Here is a 10965-nt window from a genome sequence, read left to right as displayed (position 1 = left end):
TGTGACTTAGTTCACCTGGTCGGAAGGCTTAGAATGCCTTTCTGCACTGCTAGGCACATAGGCGCGCGGTCAAGTTGCATGCCCGAAGCTCAATTCTTAAGTTCGCGGTGTAGTACGCACTCTTCGTGGTGCGTGACGTCCTGGCCGCGAGCTGCTGAGGCCGTTTCGTGCTCCGAGAACGACGTGGTGCGACCTGAACCTTCGTCAGAGGAGGCCCTCCTTCCTTCAGTACCAGCGGACCGGAGGCGGGGAGAAGCGAGCTCCACCGAGGACCTCGGTGCCTTCTTGTTCGACTTCATGGCCAGTTATCAGTCCCGGTTTAGTAGAACCTGCTCTGGTTGTATTTGGCCCCGGTAGAGACGGCACGCATCAACGGTGGGGAGTCGTGCAAGGTTTGACACTGCCCCAAGTAAGGGATGACACCTACTTGTTTTTTACCTTAAGGCGTTCCTGGTTACTGGTTCTCGAAAAAGCGGCAAGCATACAGAGGGCAGAGACAGATAGAGAAACAATAATTGCCACAAAACATTCGTTGCTTCTGTAAGTGGAAACAGCACCTACTTCTTCCTCGTCAACAAACGTTCATTTTAGGCACTCCTTGCCATTGGTTTCTGCAAAACCGTTCACAGGGGCCACAGAAAAATAAACAAACATTAATAGTTCATGGCTCCTCAGCGCAGATTGCGGTCAGATATTCAGTGCAACACATGTACAGAGAGGCCCTTTTCAGATTTTTTTTTCTGATGTCCATCGTGGCCTCAGTAGGATGCAGTTTTATCAAGGTGGCCTTAGAAAAATACTTTCGCAGTACGATTACCACTGGGATTCAATGTGTAGTTCAGTGCATCTATTTGCTTCAGGGAATATCATTTCTCGTTCACTTACGTTAATTAATATAAAAGAAAAAAAATATTGAAATTTTCATTTATCGGCTGTAGGAAGTAAGTGTCAAAACAGAAGTTTAGACCACCTCGGAAAACAGTTAGCTACGCTGTTTCCGACAAGTTGTTATTTACGTAGCTTTATTTCTCGACATTCGAAGAAAGCCCACGAAACACAAAAACAGCTACGTGACAGGGCAGCAATTTCAACGCTCTTTGGTTACGTTAGATGTAACCAAAGCTTGAGATAGTGCAGGACACACCACCTTATTGCAGAGATTACAGTCCCTTCAGTTCACACCTTATTTAGTCGCATGAATACATGCATATTTCCAGAACAGGAAGTCATTTTTGTGTCCAAACTTGCGTCTAATACTCATGGTGCAAATATATTAGCGGTGTTCTCAAATGGTTCAAACCTTACCTGTGGCCTTCGACATTCTGCTAAGCTCAATTCCTAGTCATCGCTAGATTCACACAAATGTGTATGGGGATGACATTGCGTGTTTTGGGGCTGCGTCTCATTCATTCATTCATTCATTCATTCATTCTCTTTGTGTCCGTCTGGAATCGTAATTGAATTCTCTTAAAAATTGCTGAGTAGCGCGCGACCCAGGGTAAACGTTAGCAAGTGTGCTTTTTTGTTTTCAAACAAAAAACAAATATGTAGGTCTGTTTTTAACACACACACACACACACACACACACACACACACACACACACACACACACACACACACACACACACACACACACACACACACACACACACACACACACACACACACACACACACACACACACACACACACACACACACACACACACACACACACACACACACACACACACACACACACACACACACACACACACACACACACACACACACACACACACACACACACACACACACACACACACACACACACACACACACACACACACACACACACACACACACACACACACACACACACACACACACACACACACACACACACACACACACACACACACACACACACACACACACACACACACACACACACACACACACACACACACACACACACACACACACACACACACACACACACACACACACACACACACACACACACACACACACACACACACACACACACACACACACACACACACACACCTATATATATATAAATATATATATATATATATATATATATATATATATATATATATATATATATATATATATATACCGGGTGTCCCAGCTAACTTGAACCAAGGGGTACAAAATAATATGTTTACGGTAGGTCAGTGAAACCAATTGCATACAACTGCCAGCCTCCTTGCGCACTACAGGCAATTTTTTGGTTTGCAATTACTTAATTAGCTAATTATGTTAATTTTTCTAATTTATTAAATATCGACTTTAGACCAAAAATGTCAATTGGAAAGTTGTAGAGCCCCTTTAGAAACCCCTATTTCATTAATTGCGACAAAGAAAGTCTCACGTGTATCTTTGTTTCCGGGCTCAGAAGAAAGCCCGCGAAATACAAATACCACGTGACTAGTGCATTTGTGCGCCGCGATTGTGGTGCTCTCAGTCGTGGTTTGAGCGAACGAAATCAGCTGCGGCCGTGTCTTCTTGGCCCCGTTAAAGCGGCAGGCCGATATGCCTGCGATGGCTTCTTCGCCCGTGTCAGACAGCCGGCCCACGTGACGGTGCAGTGGCAGCGACAGCGGCGAACCGACACCACCGAGATTTTAACAAGGCCTCCTTCTCTCTCATCAGCGAACGTCACGACAAACGGATGAGCGATAAGGTATCAGCCACTGAATCTGCGCATACAGGCTTGGGTAAAGGGTCGAGATGACATCATGTAACTCGACTAAAATTAGCGCTGCACCTTCATTTGCCGGTTCTTTATCGCCATCCGCCTGTCGTGATATAGGCTGCTGCGGTGCGCAGGCCTTTCCAAAATCGCGGTAGCGACGGGCGAGCTCGAGCTCGCTCGAACCATCGCAAACATTTCTGCCTGCCGCTGCAGGCCACGGCCGGGTCACGGCCGCAGCCGATTTCGTTCGCTCAAACCACGACTGAGAGCACCACAATCGCGGCGCACAAATGCGCTAGTCACGTGGTATTATTTGTATTTCGCGGGCTTTCTTCTGAGCTCGGAAAAAAAGATACACGTGAGACTTTCTTTATCGCAATTAATGGAATGGGGGTTTCTGAAGATGCTCTACAACTTTTCAATTCACATTTTCGGTCTAAAGTCGATATTTAATAAATTAGAAAAATTAACGTAATTAGCTAATTAGGTAATTGCAAAATAAAAAATTGTGTGTAGTGCGCAAACAGGCTGGCAGTTGTATGCAATTGGTTTCACTGACCTACCTCAAATATATTATTTTGTAACACTTGGTTCAAGTTAGCTGGGACACCCGGTATATGTGTGTGTGTGTGTGTGTGTGTGTGTGTGTGTGTGTGTGTGTGTGTGTGTGTGTGTGTGTGTGTTAAAAACAGACCTACATATCTGTGCGTGCGTGTGTGTGTGTGTGTGTGCGTGTGTGTGTGTGTGTGTGTGTGTGTGTGTCGCTTTGGGATGATCTATATATCATCCCAAAACGACCGTCAAGTTAATTCCCAACAGTGTCATTTGTGAAGATAAATGAAGGTAAAGAAGGTGAAAATCTTCGAGGTTTCACATTGATCATATCACGGCGAAGCGAGCTCGTGCCTTGCGCTTGTGGAGTAGGTTAATAGCTGGTCTGATATGAAGACAGATGCGCTTATCATAACTTGTAATATATGTCCGGAAAGTATTGCAATTCTGGTCAATGTTTCTTTCAGTTTTAAATAAATTCATGCGCTCGTTATTGTGAATCGAGAGGCACCTCTATTGTGCCTTGTGCTCTAATTGTGCTTTATCTTGAAGCCTGAAATCTACCGCTGTTATCAATGACTTCAATTTATAACCGTGAACACGTCCTTGAGGTTATATGATACAGTTCTGCACAATTCTCAGTCGAAAGCATTAATACCTCCTTGTCAAACAAAGTTAACCGTCGGCGGCGGCGGCTTCAACCATTTGAAGCCTGTCAGCCCAGAAATGCCGAGTGCATGTCTGTAGCAGATTTTCAGTGCGGTAGTGTCAGTAACGCCATGTCGGCGAAAGTTATCCAGAGCCAACCGTTTGAAGTCTCGCAACCTCGAAAAACCACGAGCGTTGCCTTTCGAAGGTAATATTCGGCAAGTGACAAAGATCGGGGCCTTTTCACCCCAATTTAAAACGTCGCAGCCGTTAAAAATCCCGAAGGTGCATTTCGGAGGTCGCAGCTGGTGGAGGACAAACAGTTTGAAGCTTTGCAATCACGGAAAGTTACGGCATTCCTATGGCAGCTGGTAATAGTCGGGTGACACGATTGGACACTCTTTTCTGCTCGTGGAAGTCGTCGGACAAGAGATTGGTCCGCAGGTAGCGTGACGGAGAAAGACCAGAGGGCATGGTCAAGTTGTGGAAGTAGCCGCCAACCCGGATAGTTTTTTTCGCGTAGAAGGCAGAGATGTGAACTGAAGACACTGGACCGTGCTTCCATGTTTCTGGGTAGCATAATGGGAGTTTCAATTTCCATGACAACAATGCTATGATAATGCCATTGAGCTCGAAGCCTTAAACTGAAAGAAATATTGGCGGCTACAGGGTGTTACGTGTGGTCTAGGTCACCTAAAATGATTTGCCATCGCACAGTAAATGAATCAGAAAATGGTAATTACTATTTATTTCATTACTCTACATAGGCGGCAACGAAATCATTTTGCATGCTGTAGAATCATACCGCTTTATTTTTTTGGAGTCAACTGTCTTCGTTTTCTACTCTGCAGGTAATGTTGTGTAAGCCTTGCTTGCATCTGTAAATGTGCCCCTTTATATAAAACATTCCCCCGATGCATGGTCATTCATCAAAATAGATTTCCCAATTCTCTCCCCCCATATTTCAAATGTTTTTACCGGGTGTTCTGAACGGATTATTAAAAGATCATTTAGAAGTTCGTCATATCAGCATAGTGATAATGATTGATGCCTCGCAAGGTGACGAAAATGTAGGTGTGGGAATATACTGTCCGATGCGTCCCAACTGGCTAAAATATATTTATCATAATAAAAGACGTGCAGCCTCCGGACACGTCATTACCCCTTTCCTCACTCCACTGACCCTTATCTCAAATTGAAACTACCATCCTGATTTTTTACATTCTGAAAACTGTTTACATCGACTTCGCCTCAACGAGGCATTTACAGCTTAACAATGTATATTGTTGCGACTGCGATGCGGTCGCCTCAGTGAAACATTCTCTGAACGCCCAGCGTATGTCCAAGAATGCCATATGTGTCTTATTTTATATAAGTCACCAATTCAATTCAATTCAGTCGTTCAGTCGTGTCCGACTCTTCGTGACCCTATGGTCCATATCACGCCACGCTTTCCGGTTTCTCATTATCTTCCTAACATCACATAACTTCATCTGCAGCGCCTCGAGGATGCCATCTAACCATCGCGTTCACTGCCTACCCCTTCTCCGGTGACCATCAACCTTTCCCAACATCAAATCGTCTTCCAGCGTTTCCTCTCTTCTCATCAGATGACCAAAGTAGCTGAGCTTTAACTTTAACTTAAGTCATACAGAGCACAAATACGCAATAACATTATTATTTTCGTATCTGCCCAATATTGAACCACTAGAAAATGTTTAAAAACGTTCGAAGTTTCGCAATATCGGACCATCTTTATGCAATGAATATTATCAGCCTATATATAGGAAATTGCACATTAACATATATATTTTACAGCATAGTCCTTTTTGAATCTCTCTTCACATCCTATGGTTCTTAATTTTTATTTACAAACTTTTCCATTCCCTATACCTCCTTCTTTCTCTCCTAGTCCCTTTAATTTCGTTTCTTGCGCAGAATAGCAAATCACCAGATTTTTAAGGCTGGCAAAATTTTTAGCTGTTTTCTAAACAGTCAGTTTGTTGGAATTAGCTCTCGTTGCACGCAAATGAGACTCCGCCCCTCTTTGTTCAGAGGCTGTCATTACTGAACCTTTATCTTCATGCCCATACCTTGCTTCGCCAGATGACATTCCCACCTTAACCACTTTTTGTTTCACTGCTCCCTCCACTTTTCAGCCTTGTATAGATAATATGGGCATATGGTCACATCAGTATTGCTCTAAATGAAGCTGTCAATAACTTCGCAAAGGTGTTCCTCAGTGGCCCCATATTGCCTATCTTCCGTCAACACCTAGATGTCCACATAGCGGGGCCTCTGTCACACACGACATGTTGAGGTATCTCTAGCGAAGCTGCGCTGCCGTATCCGGCCCCTATATCTCTGATAGCATAGGTCTTGTTTGGCTCTTTATCTTGACTGCACAGCCTGCGATGAACAGTAAAAACTGGACAATTTCTTACCATTTCTCACTCAATTCACCCCGTCGAGAAAAACACAGTTGTTGGAAAAGCCACTGCAGTAATTTAGTCCTCCTTTGTGTAGCCCGCACTTAATGCAATTTGGCAAGACCATGTTTGGCTAAAGCCACATGTCAGTTTGTTCCGCCATTAAATTTTTTTTTTTTTTACTGGATTCGTATCGACTGCTTCTCTACATTTTTCAAATATTACTTGACTACAGACACCACGGTGTTTTTCTCCCATCTGCTTTATGACTTTCCGCGTATTTCATCATTTCGTTTTGTTTTCCCATCTCATGTGCATTACGACTTCTTGCATGTATCGACTTGCTTCTTTTGTTTTCCCACCCCTCTCGTCATCTTCTTGGACTCATAAACATACATTTGAAAAGCCCTCTTTGACCACCTATTGTTGGCCAAGTCCCTCGTGCAAGCATGCACCATCTGTCATGATGGTGCGTGACAGATGGTGCATGAACAACAGCAGTAACTTGTGGATCACTGCCAAGCTGTTAATGTCTTTTGACATGCAGCCGGTATTTGTTCAGGTGACTGGGAGGAAAAGTAGCACTGTCCTCTTGAATTTAGCGCGGAAACACCAAAAAATTGGAATTTCGTTTTTTTTTTTTTTTTTTTTTTTTTTTGCTGCGGCTAAAAGCCAACAAAACACGCAGATTCTGCAGCGTAAATCTTGTTATTTACGGAAGAAAACCTTCAAGCAGTCCCCCCAAAATAATTCATTCGTATTAAAAAGGCTCCACCCAGTCGAAAAAAACAACAGAACCATGCCAAAAATTCGACAAAATATTCTGTAGTTCTGTCGTAAACGTCAAATTTTTCGGTAGTTCTGTAGTACTTTTCTGTAGTTGTGCAGTTTTTCTGCAGTGTATTTCTGTTGTCTGTAGTTCTGTAGCACTTTTCTGTTGTAACTACAGAAATTCGTATTGTCACAGCAGGTATCCCGTCAAAAACCGCACTGAAATTCTGCCGTAACAAAAAAATTCTGTAGTTTTTTCCGACTGGGCATGTATGCTGTGTATGCATGTTGTGGAACATTTTTTGGAGCAAATAAGATTAGTCTACACAATACCCTGAATTCTGCAACCAAAACCATGCTTCACATCAAACGCATACTAAGCAAGATCTGAAATCTGCGTTTTCCAAAATACATGCGAATCGCTTTTCACTTTGCAGTGCCAAAGAGTAAGAACTAGAATAGGGTCTAGGAAGAATAATAACGACTTGCCTGTGTTTCACCGCTTGTATAGTGCTTTCCGTGAAGAAATTTAGAAAACGAAAACATTTATGAGAAAGCATGATTGCAGCGCTATAAAGATAATTTTTTTTTATGGATGTGCTATAACAACGAAACACCGCGAGAATACAGACGCATACGCAGTAAATCAAGGCAAAATTCAAAGCAGGCCCATCATATCTTAACGAAAAGCTCCGCACCCAGGTATTTTTAGGCTATTTTGCGTTTGGGTAGCTTCCTTATCAATTTTGTTTTTCAGAGGGTCTGTGCCTCTGTGCTAGCTGGTGCTTTAACCTTGTTTAAGTAAATATGTTAGAAATGATCATTTGTGTTAGTAACTCACATAGTTCTGAGAGCTAAAGTCAAACTTCCCATTTTTTACTGCGTAGGAGCTTATAAACATTGCAATTGAATCAGGAAGCCTTTGTAGATGGTGACGCTTTTCCAACTATGGACGTTCTGCGAAACTGTACTGCATTAACAGTCCCATGCGCTCCTCGCTGGTCGGATAACAGCAGTCTACGAACGTGACGTGCCTAAAATAGATCGCGCATTCGCTTGAAGGTTTTAGCGTGTTGGTCTATAAATTGTGCGAAAAAATAATTGTGCAGTTAATTATGGGGAGCGAGTTAGTCCTCTAAGTTATGGAAGGGAAGTTTAGGGCTTGTATTACGTGTTTGCTAAGCTACAATCAGTGAATAATTTGATCGCACACTTTTCGTTTTTGTTTTAGTTTGGCTTTGCCTCATAACAGCAGTGTCTTACAGCCAGAGCACGCTATAAAGGCGGATCAGTAAGGAAATTCCCGGACTGGTTGCGGTCCGAAATTATTACTGCTCGTCCGAACCTGGAAGTCTGTGTTTATAATGCTAGGTCAGAATGGAGAGCTTGCAAAGCCCGTTGGACTTCAAAACGCGCGCACTAAATATGATATATTAGCGAGAGAAGAAAGTTTTCTGGACAGCGCTGGCTGGACAAGAGCTGATGTAGGGAGAAGTAAACTAGCCAGCTTCCGTTGTGGACTCGTATCGTGTAAGTGTTCACTTCCGCTTGTACTGATTCAAGGGAGCACCAAATGCACTGACACCGAACTGCACTGACACCGCATATGTACAACAGAAAGCTACTTCATGGGATGGCGTCTTCCACCTTCACCTTCGAAGTTGTTCGCACTGCCTGTTTAAACGGCACGAGTAAAATGCACTTACACTGAAGGGCCGCCGGAGTGCTCTCTTGTTGCAGTAGGCGACGTATTACTTCCATTAATTTGCATTTACTGTAGCTTCCTGCCTTACTGCACCAATGTTCCGCATATATAATACAATTCTTCCACTTTCGTAGAGTTAATGTCAGCAAGCAGCAAGCCAGTATGTGAATGGGTAATCTAAGGGCAGCCCAACAAGACACGAGCAAGGCGGTTTAGGTGGCCCCGACGCCGCTTAAGACGTCGTTCAGGCTGCCCACCGATGAACATAATTGATTGGAAACGCTGCACGTGGAGGGAGAAAGCGCCTGGCCAGTCAGGGCACCGTGGAGGTATCGTAATCTATCGACACCGCAATATTCTACCGCTAGAAGGACAGAGCGTGCTGCCACGCGGCTGAAGTTTAGACTTGGTTGTGTACGGGTAAGGTGGCGAGGAGGAAGGCAACCGAGTGAAGCAACGCTGGACAAGAGCGCGGCGGTACTGACGGCAACACAATTCTGGGAATTAGGACAGGATGCGCTGCAAAAAAAAATATTACGGCTGATTTGCAAAATTATTCAAATGCAAAGTAGGTGCGTAGCACTGCTTAACCGTTGTACTTCAGCACGTTAAGCACGGCGAACACTCTTCCCAGTGCCAGACAGGCATAATGTACCCGTTTACAACGCACTGCTCGGCGGCCGAAATGTCTGGGGTGGGATCATAGGCGGAGAGAGAGAAGAGAGAGGGAAACGCGCTTGAAGGAGGCGCGGAGGTAAGCATAATGATGGACTGTGATATAAGTGCGCAACAAAGACGAGACAAGAGGAGAAGTGGACAACGACGGCGCAGATCACCGTCGTTGTTCACTTCTCCTCTTTGTCACGTTTTTGTTGCGCACTTATATTACAGTCCATTATGGTTCACCAACTCGCCCAATCAGCCGTTCTTCTACGGTAAGCACAAGCTGCTTCACGACGCGGCGAGCGACTCGGAGCCGAGGTCCAGGGAGCACCGCGCGTGCATTTCTGCTGTCCGTTTAGACTGAGGAATCACTGATGGAGAGATGCTGAAGTTGAGGACGCATGAGCGACACACGACTGCTCACTACGGAGTAACGCACACTTGTGCAACGCGACCATCTCTCGCTGTCTTACTCTCTCACTGGGTGAATCTATGCGGCCGCTCCGCCCCCCTCAGTGTTATGTCGCGTGATGCGGGCGTCGCCACTTTCCCTTCCTCCTCTTCAAGCTCATGCAGAGGCCCCTTGCTATAGCTTTGCGGCCGTTCTGCCTCCTCAGTGCTGAGCCGCCCGACGCTCACGTCACCACCTCCTTTTTCTCCACTTCAAGTTCACGACCAGAGAGAGAGATTATGGGCGGCTTCGGACAGACACCGGCGAAATCCGTGATTGCGGCTAGTAGTGCTACGCACTAAAAGCGTCTCAGGCGCGACGAATCACGGATTTATGTGCGAGCTGACACACCTCGCGCAGCAGGATTACGAAACTCTTAAAGATAATGGCTTTTCTTAATGTTGTTATTCTGAAAAACTGGATCGCGGACAAAGTCTCGTATATTCAATTCAGGTGAGACAGCCCATCAGCCCATGGATGTGTTCTAAATAGTTCGCGCATTTGTTGAAAGGCCTAAGAGCGTGGGCTAATCTTTGATGACCACATGTGAGCTTAAATAACTCTGTTAAACGAATCTGTCGTCATTGGATGCTTCAAGCGGAGCTATTTCGATTAAAGTGTCGTGATTGCTGTAAGAATGTCCCTTATGTCCCTTATTCTATAGTGGGACATTTAGTAGCGCCTTATTTTGTGCCGATTTAGAAATGATCAAGAGTAACATTTCTTGATGGGCTAAGAATGCCTGCGAAGTAAGTTGTCGCAGATGAAAGAGGAAGTATGTTGTAGGAGGACACATTTTTGCAGAAGTCCTAATTGTGTTATAAAAACAACTTTATTACCCGTCGGCACGCACGCCACTGTACTGGAATTACTGTAATTGCTAAAGTTAATATATTTCAGTTAACATGAATCAAATATGCTCCTTTGAATCAATCGTTTATTAGCAGTACTACAAATCTAAATATTAGTCGAGTCTACGGTTAATATATTGCGCTCTCGGGGGATCCGAAAAAAAACGCACAATGACTCTAATCACTGCGACA

The sequence above is a fragment of the Amblyomma maculatum genome, chromosome 10, assembly GCF_055883805.1.
Source record: "Amblyomma maculatum isolate TAMU_Amacu chromosome 10, ASM5588380v1, whole genome shotgun sequence".
NCBI lineage: Eukaryota > Metazoa > Arthropoda > Arachnida > Ixodida > Ixodidae > Amblyomma > Amblyomma maculatum.
This window is presented reverse-complemented; position numbering follows the sequence as displayed.